At 36.6% G+C, this 20,000-nt stretch overlaps 1 protein-coding gene across 7 annotated transcripts in view; it reads right to left on the bottom strand.

Annotated features, from left to right (window-relative positions):
- Positions 1–20,000, bottom strand: part of MEIS2 (Meis homeobox 2) — a 215,485-nt gene that overhangs the window by 60,686 nt on the left and 134,799 nt on the right. The window lies entirely within an intron of this gene.

Genomic DNA, 20,000 nt, shown 5'->3' with positions numbered 1-20,000 from the left:
AGAAGTTAAGAAAGAGTCACTTACTTCTAAGAATAAAACCACCGTTGGTGATTTCTTTAGTCTATGACTTGATTTTCCTACTTGCATCTTTTTTATCATGTGTTGAGAAATTGTGGGCAGGGACAAGAACCCAGAAACCTGTATTAGCAGCCCCATGTTCCTATTACATTCTGTAGGGCCAGCAGTAAAAAGCAAGGAGTTTAAGTTATTCAATTTCTGTAATCAGTCAGAACGCAAAGCACTTTTGTGATGGTGTCAGAATTTTGGTCATCTACCTCGCTTCTGCTGCACTAAGGGAACTGGTTTCAGGTCCCTTTTACTCCCCTCCCTAGACAGCCTATGTAAAGCCCTTCTTCTAAATTATCTTTGTGAGATGGCTCAATATAATCATCCTTCCCTAGTTAATTTGAGATTACTGACAGTAAAAGTTTAGAAAGTGAGGTAGTATATAATCACAACTATTCTCGTAAGCCATGGCAACCGATTCAATTACAACACAGTTTACTTACAGTATATTTCTGTTGACTCCTGTATGGGACAACAGAAGATTCTTTCCGTGTTACTGGTTACTGCTCTAAGTTAACAGGGTCACACAATGATCACACAGCAAAAGGAGCCAATTATGTGCAATGCTTCATACAGAAATTTTACATTTTACCTTCAACTACAACAATAAGCGAATGAAGCCATAGGTGTTTGTGTTTTCTAATTCTTTACTTCCCATCGAAATTCACCAACATGTCTCATGGACAGTTCTCCCATTATCAAGCCACTTTCCTCTCTCATTCTAAAATCAAGGATTGTTATTTTAGACCCATACCTTACTTTAAAAGACACTGTACTGGGTAAACATAATTATGACATATGTATATTAAATAGGTCCCTGCTCTAAAGTCACTGATTTTCTTAAACAAAAAAGTAAACTTTTATCTAGCATGTCAAAGTCATTCATAAAGTAGAAAGCCTTTTGTAATAAACACTTCCCATCAACATTATTAGAGGGTGACATTAGGAACAACAAAGTATTCCATTCAGAGTATTCTAATCATTCCAGTATTTGAGAGAGTGAATGTTTTTCAATCATCTAAGATTTTATTCTTCAGGTATTTCATCTTCTATAATAGCGTACATTATCCAAAATGTGCACAATTACTTATTAGCAAACCCAAATGCCATTAGGTTAAACAAAATCCCCTGTATAGCAAAAGGGGTTAACTAGATTTGTATTAATATAGAAGCCAGGCTTTTAATATTCTGCAAATGTTAACAAAGAAAGATGATAATGTTGAGTTAATATGGGTTAAGCATAAAATGAAAATAAATTTTTCTGATTGCAAGGTGTTGACACTTTTTTGGCTAGGGCCTCCAGCCTGTTCCTGAAAGCTGTGTAATTACAGAAGGCTTTTCCCCTCCTTTCCCCCTCCTGCTTCGAGCCTACCCACATTAGTAATGACCCCTTCACTGCTTCAAAAACCACTAATGGTCTTCAGCACGGGCAAGAAAAATGAACAGGATAAATTGGAATCCACAGTTAGTAATTTGCATCCTATGAGGCTGCTTTGGCCACTCACACTCATTCCTGGCCATCAATCGTTGCCTGTCAGGTGCTGCACTCTGCCACCATGACAAATACTCCTCCTAACACTCTGATTCGTCCAAACAATGTAATTGTCCTCCATTCTCCTTTTGGTAATGGAGATAATGAATGACTGCACAAACAAGAAGGATTGCTCATCACTGACGCCAGTGTGGCTTCAAACTGGAAAAGGCCTGGAGTACAAATTTTAATGGACTGAAAACACTGGTTGGGGTGGGAGGGGCGGTGGCAAAAGAAATGTAAAAATCCTTTCTGTTGTGGTATTTTCCTGCCAAATTCACGGGAGTTGCATCCTTTGACTTTTTGCCCCTCCAAGATTTTTAGAGCCTAGGTTCATAGGTTATTTGCCCAACAGAAATACATTTTGCAAACAGCACAAATTAAAATGAAAATAAGGATGCATCACAAGAGTATCTAGACCTGCGTTGGTAATGTCTTCCAGTGTGCTGTTTCTTTATGCAGTGTTTTTGATCTTTCTTGTGTGTTTAGTCTTGCTCACTGTTCACTGTTGTGATGCATTTGTCCAAGGCAGTTCTGACAAAATGTGGGTTGTAGAGTCTCTCTCTCTCTCTTTCGGTGTCTGTCTGTGTGTGTGTGTGTTTAAGCAAGAGAGAGAGAAGGTTTAGATGAAATAAAGGTTTAGGATGTAAGCAGAAGAGCTGAAATGGGAGATTACTGGAGAGTCAATTCCTTCAAGTTTGATTGTAAATTTTGTAAATTCTGATTGAATAACAATAATTCTTTCCAGTGTTTTGTTAAAAATTTAGTCAAATGACCACAGAATTACATAAACGGTGCATTTTATCTTGGGAATCCCTGAGCTGTACGGAATCACTATGAAAGCAGTTGCAAATTCCATCCACAATCATTAAAAAAATTGGTACCTTACCAAAATTCACCTTGCACAGATGGCTTTTTTTTAATTAATAGGGAAGACCATAATAACTTTAACTTATTTAAATAACGGTCTGTGGTTTCTGAACACTCATGATTCCATGCCCCTTTTATACATGGGGTGGACTGTTTATCTCGAAGTGCTCTGGCAATCAGCCACTATATTTCTAAAATTAAAAAGGGGATTGAAAACAATCAGCTTTCAGAGGAATTGGAACCATGACAATGTGTTTTGGATTAATTTACAAATATATGTATACATTTAAGGCCAAACTGTGGAACTAGAGAATTTCTACTACATGGTCTATCATATGCATTCTTCTGCTTTATTAGAACAGACATCATATTGAAATAATAAACATGGGAAGCCTTCACTTCTTCTTTGATGTGTATTACTAAATGTCTGACTGGCTCAAATTTAAAATAAACTTTGGTATGCTTGCACTTGAAAACTGGAAGTAGACCACAAGCAATAATTTGTTGTCAGTTTCCATATTCTTGGACTAAAGCTATAGTTTAGTCTGTTCACTGTTGGGGGTCAAGCCACTCTAGTCCAGTGGCCCAGAGGTGGCTCAGCTTACTCATAAGAGCACACATCATCGTAACCTGATAGCAATGATTAGGATTCCCCTCATCAAGAAAGAGCCAGCACAGGTTAAACTTTTTCACATCTCGAAAGAATTCTAAAGCCACTGTTGAATAGAAGTCAGTCACAACGATCCTTTAACTTTGAATATCAACTGACAGCTGTTAAAAAGCTAAGAAGACATGTATGGCTTATGACTTCATGTAGACAGAAAATGTATTTTAATTACCTTTCTTCTAAGGACTCATTTGAAAGTAAGCTATCTTTATTCAAGATACTGACCTTAGGCCTTCTTCTTTCTTATATTCCTTTTGGGGTTAACTAGGTTTGTCAAGAACATGGAAATAGATCTACAATTTCCTTGGAATACATCAGTGGGACTTTTTATGGGCAAATCACCTAATAGTCAACTTCTTTTGTGATTAACTCCTCTGTGATGATATCCAAACTGAAACTGATATATCATAAACTTTATTCTATGTTGAAAGAATTTATATTGATGTTTTGAAATTTTAAGTGATACCTTGAATCACCTCATAAATTAGATATGTACAATGAATGAAAAAGGTAGTATCTGGAAGGCTAAAAGTTTGGAATTAACCTAAATGTCTATCAACCGGATGACAGTTAAATAAAATGTGAGGTTCTCATGAAAAGGTTGTCCCCATATATTATTCAGTTAAAAAAGCAAGCTGTAGAACAATATGTATCATCTATTTCTGATGAATAAACAAATAAAATATACACATATCTATGCTTGTAGAGCAGAAAAATCTGGAAAAATATACACTGAATAATTCATGTTGTGTAGGGCATCGAGTAGAAATTTTTTGTTTATATACTCCTATATTGTCTATGTGTGTACTGCTTTAAATAATTTTAAAAATATAATATCAATTTTAAAATTATAATTAATTGTAATTATAACTAATTTATATACTTCATATTTTTAAAAAACTATAGCCTCTTAACTTTTTAATACAATGTGATATTCTCTCGCATTGTAGTAACTCTTTCATGGACTTTTTTTAAAGCAAGACATCTCCAAGATCAGTTCTGCCTCTTAGGTTACCTTCCTATCCTGTAAGTCTGACTCACTTGCTGGTCTACAAAGCTGACCAGATGAGCGCTGACTGAACAATGCACAATTTGTCACATTACTTCTGTGATAACGTAATACAGTCATTTAGATAATGGTCAAGTAACTTGTTGAGTAGAATCTTAGTTTGAGTAAATGTGTGGAAACTGATCATTACGATGATCACTTCCTTTTCTTTGCTCCCCTCCAAGACTTATGTTTTATAGAGTTAATCCAGGTGACCTTCACTTTGATGATCCACTCATTCGTGAAACCCTCTAAGTAATTTCCCTAATGTGGACAATAAAAACGCATTGGGCAGATATCATTGATCTAGGACTATGCTTACTGAAACAGGGTACAAGCAGACATGCTAAGGACCTAACTCCTCAATAAATAAATGCATCTTCCTGGAATGCCAAATTTATTCAATTGTCCTTACTTTAATGCCTTTTCCTTTTTAAATACCTTTTTTATTATGTAAACAAGAATTCCTATGCTATGAATAGAATGTATATTCTCATGAATTTTGAAGGTAAAACAAGAAACAATAAGATATTTTAAACGAATCCCATCCTTGTAGTGGAAGAAAATCACCTTTTCACTAAATTCCCAGAGCAATTTACTTGGTATTCATAATTTTCAGCTTTTCATTGCCGTACTTGATTTACATCTCTGTGAAGTATAACTTCCTGAAGGTAAAGCCTTGGGATTTTTAACTTTCGTATTTCTCTCCCATTCTTTCTCAATATCTCTAAATATTTGTAGAAAAAATGAAAAAAATTAGACATAGTTCTCATTCAAGCTTTGTTACTTTAAACAGGACTGTGCTTGGGATGCAGTCTCTGTCATGGTAAAATGAGAGAAGGTTAACAAAGACATACATGGGATATAAAACACCTATAGAGGTTGTAATAACAAGGTTTGTGATGCTTAATTTTGAATCGCTCTGACTCTCTTTCCCTGACAAACATATACACACCCTTCTCAAGTTGTCTGAGCTTCTAGCCACTACATCAGGATGCAGTAAAAATCCTTTGCTATCCTACTGCCAAGCTAACTCCGTTTCCACCTGAAGCACTTCTGCATGAAATAGTATGTATCTCTTGATTTGTGTTTCTATATTCAAATTTCTATATTTTCTGGATGTCTCATCCTTGTCTCTAGCTCTTGAAATCAGAACCACAAAACATTAAGAGTCAAAAGATTTTTGGACAGAACTTGATCTGAGACCTAATTTATGTAAATAAGGAAACCGAGGCTCACAAGGCTTAAATAATCTACATCAGGTCATATAAATTGGCTTTGGCAAGAGTTGGGATAACCACCTGCTCTCCTAACATTTAGTGGAGGACTTTTCCACTCTAACATTAATGTTTTATATTGAAATACCACTTCCCCTTTCTTTTTGATAAGAGTGCCCTGATTTTACTTTAGGGATATAGTCAGTGGTGGCTAAGTGGCTTACATTCAGCCAGTCAACACAGATAATGATGCTGTTTGCATTAAAGATGGAACCCAAGTTAGGTTAATGGGAGTCAGTCATGAAACTGTTAAAAGTGTTGTTTTTTTCACTGCGGTTACCAAGTCAGAAAAATGTGTGCCTGGAGTTACTAATGGCTATTATTGTCACCGAATGAAGAGAACTTGATTGAGAATGAAGCTCATGCAGACAAAAGGAGAGCCAACAGATGCAGAAAATACATTCCTTTTTTTTTTTTTTTTTTTTCTGAGACGGAGTCTCGCTCTGTTGCCCAGGCTGGAGTGCAGTGGCGCGATCTCAGCTCACTGCAAGCTCCGCCTCCCGGGTTCACGCCATTCTCCTGCCTCAGCCTCCAGAGTAGCTGGGAAACCAGGCGCCCACCACCACGCCCGGCTAATTTGTGTGTGTGTGTATTTTTACTAGAGATGGAATTTCACTGTGTTAGCCAGGATGGTCTTGATTTCCTGACCTCGTGATCTGCCCGCCTCAGCCTCCCAAAGTGCTGGGATTACAGGCGTGAGCCACCGTGCCCGACAGAAAATATATTCCTAACATCATTTCTACACCTAGATTAAGCTTTACCTAAAAGTTACCACCTTTTACCTTTCAGTCACTTCAGCCAATAAATTAGTCCTAAATAGCAAACATAGTGTGATTTGGATTATGTGGACCTTTTTCAGTTTATTCCCTTTTCCCCTCCCGCTAGAAATGATTGTTTAAAAAAAAAAAAAAAAAGAGAGAGAGAGAGAAGCATAAGGAGGAAAAGGAGGAGGAAGAAGAAAAAGGAAAAGAATAAAAAGGAAATGAATCATTTTGCTTTAATTTCTATGGAAAAGCAGACTCTGGTCAAACAGCGAAAACTTTAGAATTGAAGTTTTTTAAAAAGTTTAAATCCCAATAGATTTTAGTGATCCCAATAGATTTTAAAAATCATATAGTTTAAAAGATAGAGGCTTAAGCATGCAATGTATATGGAAGTGTGAAAATTTTGTATCTAAATTCGAAAAGCAAAGGATAAGGTGGAATTTTAACGATGTTTCTTAAAATGACCATAGAGAGTAAATTTTAGCATGTTTTTCATGTAAAGTTGAAACTCTAAAGTGAGACGAATATAAATTTGCTGATATAAATTCAAAATACCTGAAAAACACATTTAGACTCAATAACCTTACAGCAACCAAAGGCTGTGATAACGCAAAATGATACAAAAACTATTGCAATCATCTGGCTACTTTAGGGTTATTTGATTTCAGTAAAATTCCCCTACCCGGCTGCTGAAGGAGAGTGTATTTCAAATGGTGTGGGATCAAAACACTCCCCTCCATTTCCACGATTCTGGCATGTCCAAGCCCTGCTATCCACCATAGTTCATTCAAACAGCGGAAAACCCTCCCAAGCCAGAAGTAGTCGCTCCCCTAAACTTGCACAGTGCTTTCTTTCCTCCTCTCTTGTGTTTTTACTCACTTCATATTGTCTTTTATGTATACACGCGCATCTGTGTTACATCCCTCACTGGACTGCAAACCTCGACTTTTCTACAGCACTTAGCTCGGTGTTTCCTACAGAACAAGTGTTCAATACATACTTGTTCCTGAATGCATTGGTTCTGAAACTGGTAGTGTTTCCTGGCAGAAAGGACTGACTGTGCCACAGACAAGATACATAAGTACTCAGATACATATGGAGAGATGGAGACAATCACTTAACTGTTTTACGAACACAATATTTGGATATTTGAAGACATCTCTGAAGTTTTTACTTTTCATCCAGGTGTTTGATGTTACGGAAATGCAGGCTTCACATTCAAAATAGTAATTTTTAAAAATTTAATGCCAGAGGTGTATTTGGGAGGAGGGGAAAGTGACCATTTCAGGAAGATTCACTTCCATTTGAGTTTACATGGAGGTAAATAGATTGAATTATAATAATAGCATCCTATAAAATTCAGAAAAGGTTTGAGAGATGTTAATAATTACCAGATCCTAAGAAATTAAAATGTTTGGTGGATACTGAGAGCCAGAGTGGGAAGGCCTTATTAAAAAGAGCAAAGAGAAAAGCATACTGTCTTCTGTAGATAAGCTAAAGGAATACTGAATAATCTTTGGATTATTATCCAAAGATTTTAAGAACAGTTATTAAATTTATTATTAAGATATAGATAAAATAGAAAAGTGGAGAAGGAATGTTTTAAGATACCAAAGTTAATGACTAAAAGGAAAAAAGATGAGTATCTTAGGATAAGGAGAAACAAAAACATTTGCAAGGAGAAATGTTACATATACATATTCTAACAGTATCAAGGGAGTTTATATGGATGGGAGTGATGGAATTAAGTGATGGTCCAACACCACCAACACTCATTTTACCTCTAAACTTCCAAAAAGGCAACAAAAATATTGCAGATAAGATTCCGAATTTCAAGCATAACAAATATAATTATTTTCCTATCGACTGAGACTTTAAAGCTGAGCACAATCTTATTTCGAATATAACAGAAATATATTCCTAAGGCTAGAGAAAGATAACTTCTATTTAACATTTGTTAGGATGCTCCCATGAGCTGCTTGGCCATGCATGTTATGCTGCCTACATGGCTAATGGGTAATCTTACTAAATGAGCCAAAAGCCACAAATAAGGTCTTGACTCATTTAACAATCATTTCACATTTTCACACTATGACCAAATTAATATTTTATGGGGCCACTCAATTCTACAGTCAGACCACTTTTCCAAAAAATTGAATTTTGTACTTATTTATTTTATGGATCATTTGTTGAAATAGATTTCAAAACAGGTTTAGGCTATTTAGATTTTTCAATGAACTGCAAAAGAAAAACTCAGATTCAGAGTTTTAGACCTAGAGAGGATATTAGAGGTCATCTAACTCAAACTTCTCATTTTATGCCTAACAAAACTGAGGTTGACGGAGGCAAAATGGCTTGGCCAAGCCTCACTAGCTTTCCTCTCTTTTAAGATGTCCGTGATTTCTCCAGTGAAAAGAAATTTCACACACATGATCTCAGAGAACACTCTTATGGAACATCTTATTTCTACCTAGAAATTATAGATGCCAATATCCAGATTCTTTTCCTGCAAGTTACTTAATAACACCCATATCCTATATCTTTCTGTGCCACTGTATCTTTCCCCATTTGCCACACTGCATTACAAATGCTTGCCTGTTTGTCTAGCTTCCCTATTAGACCATATGTGCCTTCAGAGTAGAGACTGGCTATCCATATTTTACTTCCAGAAGCTAGTTCACTGCCTGGCATTTAAGAGGTACCCAAAAAATACACGTTGAACTAACCAAGTTTGAAAAGGTGACAAGTGAATTCTTTGCATCCCCAAAATACTATTTTAAAATTACAGAAAGGGAAGTTAGTGGAGGTAAAAGCCAGACAGCAAACAAGAAGGGAGATTTAGGAACACAAAGAGGCAGAAAATACCAACTTTTTATCCACATCAAACTTGAAATAGTGAAAATCAGCCCTTACTTAAAACAAGAGTAAAACTTTATACATGTAGAGAACTGGGAAGAAATCGCAAATCCAGATGGTGACAATGAGACACTATGGAAAAGAAATAAATGCATTGGAGTTTTCATTAACATTTAATTTATTCATTTTAAATAGGCTAGGGGATTGCTTTAAAACAAGGGTCTGAAGTATGTAGCAGAGAGTTATATAATGTCTAGACAACTGAGATACTTGTATCTAATCTTATGACAACAATCCTACTTAACAGGTCCAGACACAGTGCCTTATGAGACTGAGTTAGAAGGAAATGAGGATTAGCGATTAGTCCATTACAACATTTCTTTAATAACATGAAAAAAAAGTCTAGGTGAAAAAAATCTGGGGCAAATATTAAGGAATTATTAAGCAACATTAAAAGCTATAATAAATAATTTCAGTATGTCCCATTCAATTTTACTTGCACAGATTATGCTATTAATAATTTTGTCTGATTTACCAGAAGAATGCACTGAAGGTCTAGTTGGACAAGAGACAGCTAACATGGATTTAAAGAGGAAGAGGTTGTTTAAGGAAGCTGAGGGTTATCTTTTTTTTCAAAAAGGTTATTATCTCTAGAGTAAGCAATGGAAATGTTGTGGATAGTATCTTTCTTTGCTCATCTCAGAGTATGGGATAACAGAATGGGGTTAATGATAAGCTTAAAAAGTTATAAAAACAAGAAGGAAGTAGCTATAAACTAGTGACTTCTTGTGATAGACAGGAGTGGTTAAAAGGAGAACCTTCATAGTAACTGACCATTTCTTGCACCATATTATGAAGAAAGTCTTAATCAGGAGGGCTATGAAACGCAACCCCTTAATAAGACTTAGTTCTTTCATTTTTGAAGTTCACCAAGACAGTAACTCTAAGGTATAAAACATCAGCATTAGGAACTTGGCTGAAAGGTTCACAACTACTTTCTTTTTCTAACATATACAGAGAGCTTCTTTCTGCATATAAATGAGGGTTTCATACAACTAGAAACTTAGATGAACACCGTAAAAAAGGCAGGCTCAAAACATCTGACATTTTTTCTGTTTAATTATAGTCTCATATTCTTAAAATGTTTCAGAATTTATCTGACTTTTAAAAATATATAAGCAGCATCATTACCAGTCTGCCACAAAATATGACAAAATAAAACAAGGTATCACCCAAGTGTTTACCTTAGTTTAGTTCTGCATTGTACTAGTAAATGAAGCAATCAACTATAATAACCAACCACAATAAGAAAGCTCTTACCCAGGCCATCAAAAAAGGTCAGTTAGCAGTATTTGTTTTGGAACTCCCCAGTTGTATCTTATCAATTTGTTTTTCCTTCCCTTTTTTTAGAGCAGCCTCTGCAGTGAAAGTTAAACTAAATCAAGATGGAGACAGAGCAAGGTACTGCCACAACATTATCTATCTTTGTGCCATATTACTATTTTACCCAAACTCTAGAATGCATAAATACATTAAATATAAAGTATTTCTGAGCATATAAAAGAAAATCACTGTGTGAGTTTCTAATTTGTATATAGACAAAATCAACTGATTAGTAAATAGAGCACCTTCAAAATGTCTTTTCGTCAAACCTATAAATATATATTTTTCGATAATTAAAATATAAGATCATAAATGATCTAATCTACACCATAACCAAAACCTCCCAAAAACAAATATGCATATCTTCACAATCTGGCTGTCTACTGACTAAACATTCACTTGTTCAAGACAAAAGTGATTAAACACTAAAATATCAAACCATTTGATAGTATTTAATCTTTTGCCTCCATAATGGAATGCAATGCTGAGTAAATCCAAATAAATTGGAAATTTATGGACTAAAAGAAAGTACAGACATAAAATTAAAAGTATTCTTGGCAAAAAATAAGGCTACATGCTGATATATGTTTATAGTTTACTTAAATATTAATATGTGGCTATTTTTTACCTAATTTGAACAAAAAATCAGAAAATATTCAGAAAAGGCTTTTCTTAGCTTGGGTAGACAAGTTGACTTCAGCAGAAAATAGTCTAATTATCTCTCTACTATATTTGCTTCTACTCATCAACTGCACAAAAGAAAGAGAAATAATGACAGACATATTTAAAATATAAATATGTGAAAGTATACTCTAGCCATTTTTTAAATCAATTTAAGCAGTAAGATTTGCTAGAAAGCATAGTTATTTCTTATTCCTCCTGATTTGTATATTAGAAATTAGTAGTGTATCTTTATATTCTTAGAAATAAATAATTCTGTATTTGCATAAAAATATTTCTTATAAGGATTTTGGAAGCCCTGAAAATGGTTGTCTCCACAAAAATAGAACCTTAAAAGGACAAATTTTTAATGTAGCTAAATTCAACTACTATGAACCACTATGGCCAGCAACTGCTTTGATTAGCATTCATTCTGACAGTTGGTGCCTGTTAAATAGATTGAATTGTTGGTTGCTGTTAAACAATTATGTTTTTCTGCATGACGGTCAAAACCCTCTAGCATTTCTGATACCTAGTATGTCGTGGCTTTGGCAGAAGAACTTAAGTTTGACCCATATCCAGCATAATGTGAAGGGCGTTCATATATCAGAATATGGTGAGTTAACCAGTTAACCATAGAGTATGATGCTTTTTCATCTGAAATAAGGTGTCTTTGGGGGATGGCTTCCAGGACTCCCTCAGACACCAAAATCTGAGGATGTTCAAGTCCCTAATATAAAATGGTGTAGTATTTGCATAGAACCCATGCACATCCTCCTGTATACTTTAAATGATCTCTAGATTACTTAGAATTCCTAATAGAATGTAAATGCTATGTAACTAGTTATACTACATTTTTTATTTGCATTATTTTTTACTGTTGTAGTGTTATTTTTTGTTGTCTTTTTTTTTCATGAATATTTTCAATATGCAGTTGGTTGAGTCCCTAGATGTGGAACCCGCAGATGTAAAAGTCCGACTGTGGCCTGAAGAACAGTTTGAAGGTATCTTGGCTACTCATGTGTTACTGACTGAATCATATACATCATTAAAATATTTAATTTAAATACCTTTATTTGAGTAATTGGAAATATAACCTCATGCAACAGAAGCTGAGTGCGTTTCATTCTCTAAGTTAGCAAAACACTTAAGGATTGCCACATGGCAAGAAATAAGCCAGAAATGGCCTTTAGACTCTAAGCAGAAAATCATAAAGCAAATCTAAGATACTATTTGTATGTATGTACCATGCAAATATTGATTATGCTTTACCTAAATGAAGACATTTTCTTTTTTTTTTTTTTTTTGAGACGGAGTCTCGCTCTGTCGCCCAGGCTGGAGCGCAGTGGCGCGATCTCGGCTCACTGCAAGCTCCGCCTCCCGGGTTCACGCCATTCTCCCGCCTCAGCCTCCCGAGTAGCTGGGACTACAAGCGCTCGCTGCCACGCCTGGCTAATTTTTTTGCATTTTTAGTAGAGACGAGGTTTCACCGTGTTAGCCAGGATGGTCTCCATCTCCTGACCTCGTGATCTGCCCACCTCGGCCTCCCAAAGTGCTGGGATTACAGGCTTGAGCCACTGCGCCCGGCTGAAGACATTTTCTGATAGGAGGTAAGACAGGATAGTTTTTAGCAAGAGGTTAATAAGAGGAACCAAATTTATCTCAGAGATCAAAAGTGTGGATAAAAATCACCATTCAACTCAGGACTCTGACTCCCCATATGAGAGTGAAACTTGGCCAGGCACAGTGGCTCACGCCTGTAATCCCAGCACTCTGGGAGGCTGAGGTGGGTGGATCACTTGAGGCCAGGAGTTCGAGATCAGCCTGGCCAACATGGTGAAACCCCAACTCTACTAAAAATACACAACAAAATTTAGCTGGGCATGGTGGCGGGCACCTGTAATCCCAGCTACCAGGGAGGCTGAGGTAGGAGAATTGCTTGAACCCAGGAGGCGGAGGTTGCAGTGAGCTGAGACTGCACCACTGCACTCCAGATGGGGTGACAGTGCGAGACTCCGTCTCAAAAAAAAACAAATAAGTGAAACTTGGATCTGACCTGGATACTGAGGAAACTATACTGACAAACTCTCCTGTATTTAGCACCCAGTGTGACCTGGCGGAAACTAAAGGAAAGACTTTGTCAGTTCAGGTATTTGTACATGTAGAATTTTCATACAGTGTAGAGCACAAACAGGAAATTAAGGAAGAAATGCATAAACCACTATTTTATAAAGTCTTCATCTTCTTTCCAACCTAACTAGCCAATTTTGAAATGGCCTGGGAATATACTACTACGAGGAATGAATAAACCTATCTTCATTTTATTGTTGTGGTATTTGTACAATTCTACAAAAATTGATGGATAGCTGCCTCATCCCAGGCGAGATCTTTAACAAGTGAGGTGACTGGAGCAATGTAGAAAGAGAGACTGAAATTAGCATTTTGGCATTTGACTGGTTATGCTTTCTTTTAAGTCTCTCCCATAAGTTCCTGAACACATTGTCCGTTTTCATTTTAAGTGAATGGAATGCTAAAGATGTTATAGAAGAACCTAGCACTGCACTCTCTGGAGACATTACTTTCTTTTGGACATTTAGGACTATGAGCCCGAAGTTATTGTAAGCATAAAACCTGTCAGCAAGGGAACTTCAACTTAGATTGTGCTTTACTGAAGTAAATGCAAACTGAAATATCGTAAGTTGGATCATGAAGGGAGTTTGCTGTTTGCTAAAGTGAGTCCTTTTTAAAGATAAATAACTTTCTTGCAAAACAATTAATACTCCCCAAAGGACTAATGCTTTTCTGATTTCTTTATGAACAAATCTAGATGTTTACAAAAAAAATGGCAAATGAAACATTCTGGTGGATTTACTAATAAGCACTTGGATTTTCTCTTCTGTGTTCCATTCAGTGCTGTATGTCCAGCTTCTTAGGAAACAGTCTAGGAGATCAGTAAAGCTCAATAAGTATGCTGTAAGGGAATGAATATTTTTTCAGTGCTTGACCTGAGTCTGAAACATGGAATGTCTCATTGCACTCTAGCACAAGGCAAGCAAGGGAAATATTAGTCTTTACCTTCTCAAATTAGTAGTTAGAACCACCTAGTTGGGAGGAGACTAATGACAAGGGGAGGGAAAAATTCTGCATGTTACAGATTTAAAAGCATACCCTCTACCAATTGATTTACATTAGTGAAAATCTGAATGTTTTTCATGACAAATTACATATTTATATTAGCCCATATTGATTCAGAAAGAAGGGAAAAACCTGTAGAAAGCCCCATAGAACTTGTCATAATAGTCTGGGCAGAAGTATATGACTGTCACTCCAAGGCAGTAACACTTTCCATAATTTAATACCCTAATGGATAAACATTTGAATTTAAAGTGTAGATACATTTTGGAAACACTCAACCAACTCAGGAAACACATGAGCTATGGTGTCATCAGGTCACACTTCAGGTGGAGCTCTGGGAAATTTTTTGGAAAATACTGGCAGAAATAGGTTGGAAGGAGAGAGAGAGAACACATAAATCCATTAGCAATTGCATTTATAGCTCTTTCCATCTGTCATTTTCAAAGCATTTTTCTAATATTAGCTGCTGGAGTTCTAAGTGCACATGGCTCATATCCATTGTCGCATCTCACTTGATAAAGGTAAAGAACCGAATGCAGGAAGCATTTGTGACTTATTACTTGTTTGTGATCCAGGCAGAATTAAATGCAAGAACTTAAGTTTTGAGTTCTCAATGCTTTTCCCTATGCTGAAAATCCATGAGGCTAACTACTTCCAAGGATTATTTGTCTTTTAACAACATCTTCATTCTTATTCTTCATATAGATTAGAGAGAAACTTTGGAGATGAAAACATTGGTGATGGTACCCATTCTAATATAATCTATTACACTGAAGATTTGATTATACCACCTCAAGGCAAGCAAGGCCAACTTACAGATAAAATAATTATGTCATATTGGCAAGATGCGATTAATTATATGAGGTCTACAGTTGCCATCAAAACAAACAAGCCAATGAATTTCTAAGGCATTTTAGTTTTGTGTAAGATTTAGTAATTTAACTAAACTCAAACCTCTCTGTCCCTCCAGAATGTCAATGATATTATGTCTGCTCATGGACAACACAAGTGGCCTGTAACATTTAACAAAACTGTCTAAAGACACTAAAAGCCGATAATCATAGGATGAATATGGAAGGGCCTGAATATTCCACCATTAGGTCAGTTAATTTAAACTTTAAAATATTTATATGCCTCCCACCAGAGCATAAGCTTATTGAAGAAACTTCAAAGAAGCAATTAGGAAAAGTTCGTGGAATAAACTTGTCCTTAACCCAAGCTGTAGTTGCACAAGAGAGTTGGGGGATCTAGAAACTTCTGTGGCTAATGTCTGCAACACACTGCGATAATGACCAGGAGACTAACTAGTCATTCAAGTGAGAAAAAGCTTTGACAAGTCCAAGAAAAAAAGAGCTCACTGTCATTCACTCTGGGAAATTAAAACAAAAACAAAAACTTATAAAGAAATTCAGGCCATATCTCACAAGGGGAAGAAGAAACTAAAAAAGATTAAGAGACAAAGTGAGCTTATACACATTAGAATAATATATGCTCCAATCTCTGGAGAAACTCTATTATATCACAATTAAGGCAGAAACTGCAATCAAGCCAGGCTAATTTCAATAGATTCCAAGTTTTGAACAGTTCCTAGGCTATCCAAGTGGGAATGTGGCCAGGACGCTGGGGTTAATAATTCATTTTGAGGAGGGCTAATTCTTTGGGAAGCAGCCCACTCTGCAGGAGGAAATATTTGGCCCATATGAGCAAATTTGGTCTTTAAGATCACCATCTATTAGCTCCACAAGACACCATTTTTAGCGGGGGAGAAAGGGGGGAAGTAAGTTCACTTTCTCATACATATAGAAATATTTATGTTCTCAGTAAATATATATTAATGTCAGAGAAATGGCTCAAGCATACACATTCTCAAGGAATAATTTTACAGCAACTTTTAATTACCATGATCTTAGTATAGCATCATCAGAAGAGTATTATGGCCAAAAGTAGGGGCTCTGGAATCAGACGGTCCTGGCTTTTAATCTTGGCTCTGCAGATTACTTACTGTGAAACCTTGAAGGAGCTACTGAATCACCCCAGGACTTGAATTCGTCGTTTATAAAATAGGAAACATAATGGTACCTACCTCATAGGGTTCTTATGAGGTTTAAATAAGTCATGTATTAATTGAACGAATAGATATTGAGTGCCAGGCACTGTTGCAGGAGAGAAAAACCCCTGACCTCATCGAACTTATATTCTGGCAAGGAGTAAAGGCACTAAATGAAAAATACAGAATCTGCCTGGGGGTAACAAAACGTTATGAAGACAAACAAGGCACTATATGGAGATAGTAAATAACTGGGGATGCTGCTCTTTTATGTAGGGTAGCCAGGGTGAGCATTTTGAGAAGGTGACAGTTGATCATAGACAAGTGTAGCCGGAGCCAGCTAGGAGGCAGGATGGCAAGGAGCCCAGAGCCCTACTGCAGAGCGAGAGCAGTTCAGTGGAAGGATGGAGGCTGGAGAGGTAGCTGGTGCCAGGTCATCCTGGGCCTGTGGGTCACATTGAAGGACATAAGTACTAACATGGTGTCTGGCACATAGTAATTAAGCACATAATAAATAGTAGCTATTTATTTATTCATACTGGGTAAATACAGTCATAAATCAGAATCATTCCTTGTTTCCATTGCTCTGTCACGTAGTGGGAGTTGTCTACATCAATCCTGTCATCCTCACATAGCGATATCCTAACACATTTTAAATGCTCATGATATCACTAGTGTTTGTAAATATAACCATTTTGTGATGTGTGGTTATTCAGCATCTTATTTTCCTGTTGGTGGGTCTTAAAAGTGATGTTTGTAAAAGGTATTTTGATTGAAAAAGGTGAGATAGGATGCAAAAAGAATCTTCAGCTGGGACATGTGTAGAGGGAAGATGGATTAGGACAGTGTCCTTTGCATTTTCCCCAAGAATACCAGAATGTAGGAATTTTCCTTATACTAAGCTGATTTGGAAGAAAGTCTTTAACTGATGTGCAGGTCTCTAAATTGACTACAAATGGCCCCAGCAGTCACCACCTCGCAAGCATACAAGACATCAAAAGGATCATTCATACCCTTCCCAAAACCTGTATGGCTCCATACCACCAATAAAACAGATTCTTGGCCTGCATTCTAAGGCCTTTCACAATATCCCAAACTATTTTTCCAAATTTATGTCCCACTACTCTGCAACACAAATATAAAATCCTAACCAAACCACATTGTCTTCTCTGTCCATTTTATTCCTCTATTATTGCCACCAAAACACCTTCCATCCTGCAGATATTCAAATGCTCGCTATTCCTTCTCTCCTCCCCTTTTTCTATACACAGGGAACACTGTGTTTCCCAAGTCCCTCTACACCTCTCCTCCCCACGAATTGGGCAGGACCATGCGACTGATCACTAGACAAAGGACTATGATTGAGGGTATGTGTGCTATTTGGGGGACTGAAGAATTCACTTGCTGCTCTGAACTCCCCCAGCCCTCTCTATTGCTGCTGCAATCATGGAGGTACTTGTTAAGAGTGAGGTGTCACAAAGTGGAAGAAACTTTACATGCTGAGCTTGTATAAGGAGGACAGGATCAGCCTCAAGAGAGTAGCCTGAACTCACCACTGATTTTGTGTGCCCAAAAAACAACTCTTTTGTGTTAAGCCACTGAGGTTTTTGGTGCTATTTGTCGAAGCAGCGTAACAAATCCTATTCTGATTGATATACAGTTCTTCAAGATCAAGCTTCCTTGAGCACTACTTTGAAGTGATTTTTCCTTTCTCTGTACTTCTAAAAAAATCATACGGAGAAAATTTTTTTTAAGATGCTGGTTAGAAATTTCTTTGTAGGAAGAATCAGCTCTATTGAAAAGGATCTTTGATAAGCCTGGGGGTTGAAAAATAGGGGTTGAAATAAATCCCCCAGGCCTGTGTTTCTAATGGCAGCCAAGTTTCTTGTCAAAGCAGGAAGCTACTCAGCCTGAATTGCTGAGAAGCTGTGTTGAGAGCTGCCTGGGAGAAGAGGTGGAGAGGCGATTAAAGTTAAGAGGCGAGGCCTGGGAAGAGATTGCATAAAGGGAGTTTTTCAAGTGATACGTGTGCTATGTGATGTGACACTTCCCCTTGACACTAAAAGTCTGCAGTAAAACTAGAGAATTCACAAAATCCTGGATATGACTGGATTTCTTAAGGAAGCTGATGAAGCGGCTGAATTTCGCATCAAGTCTACGTTGGTTTAAAAGCGATTCACTTGTGCAGTCAAAGGAATCAGCTGATATCTGGGTCACACTTCATTTATATTATTCGTGTAGGAGAGATACGCATTATAGTCCTTGCATTATAGAAACCGAGGGTAAAAGAGTAAGGTTCTCAATAAAATGAGCCATATTTCACGCAGCTCTTTAGTTTGCATGTGCCTAGCTCAGAACTGTATAGTAGAGGATCTCAGTAAAAATGTTATCTATTGAATAGATAATTGCTGCAGACCAAAACCAGTCCTCCTCGCTTCTCTGTCTCATGTTGAAATGTAAACTGGCCATCATTTAGTTCCAGTTTATTTGAATTTTTTGTTAAAGGCATTTGAAGAATATTCTATGACATTTCAGTCGTTTTTTACTCGTTAAGTGATAGCAAGCATTTTAAGCCTTCATCAGCCACAACCTTACTAATGGGACATTGTTGTATGTATTTCTTCTCTTAGTCTGCACTCTTAACTGCATTTAATTATCTGCATTTTCTCAGGATGAAGAAAAAGAGCTCCCATAAAGGGTGAGAATTGAGAGGAAATGTAGATAAAAATGAATTTCACTATCTCACTTCCAGTTTATCTACTCTGTCATCAACATTAAAGTCCTGTTTTTGTCTCTTCAGAAAACCACATGACATTTGAGAATCTTCTCCTCTACTGCACAAATTTTAAAACCATCTGGAACACCTTCCTTCCTTCCTTCTCTCCACCTCCCTATTCGTCCATCCTTTTCTTCAAACACGAAAGTGTTTTTTCCTTATTTGGCTCACTCTTTCTATGTTTCTGAGCTCTTACATTCTACCTTAATTCTTTAGTTATTTAAAGGTATTGTTTATATGAAAACAAACTTAGACATACATAGGACAATTTGAAATAAATAATATTTACAGATAAATCCTCTGTGGTGTATATGAAAATTAAGAATCAACTTTTCTGACTTCTAATTTCAAATATTAGTGAGAAGTAAAAGGGCAAAGATCAAACCACTATATGTACACAGGAGGAAGCACTAATACCATACGTATAAAGCTATTTTTAAATTAGTATGTTCGTATTCTCAGTCAAGAAGACTCGTGTCTGCTCCTTGTTAGTAAATTAAACTCACAATTATAATATTTGAGGATCTTCCCATAATGAAAAACAATGTAAATTTCAGCTCCTCATAACTTAAGACTCAAGAACAATGTCTTTTTGGCTTTTTTTTTTTCTTTTGCAAAAAAGTACAGATAATAAGAAAACTATACAGGGCCCTTGTCTTTAAATATTTAATACTTCATTTACTTATTATAGCTGGAGAATTCTGGATTATTGACACTGGCTCTGTAAATAACCTAGCTATATAGCCAGTCACGTTTACAAAGATTGAATCCCTGGTTAAAATCATCAAATATCATATAGTTTTGTTTAAAAGTGCAAACATTTGGCCGGGCACGGTGGCTCACGCCTGTAATCCCAGTACTTTGGGAGGCCAAGGCGGGTGGATCACGAGGTCAGGAGACGGAGACCATCCTGGCTAATG

The sequence above is a fragment of the Colobus angolensis genome, unplaced genomic scaffold (assembly GCF_000951035.1).
Source record: "Colobus angolensis palliatus isolate OR3802 unplaced genomic scaffold, Cang.pa_1.0 Scaffold97, whole genome shotgun sequence".
NCBI classification, from domain to species: Eukaryota; Metazoa; Chordata; class Mammalia; order Primates; family Cercopithecidae; genus Colobus; species Colobus angolensis.
The sequence above is the reverse complement of the archived record's forward strand: the minus strand, read 5'-3'. Positions and strand labels throughout refer to the sequence as shown.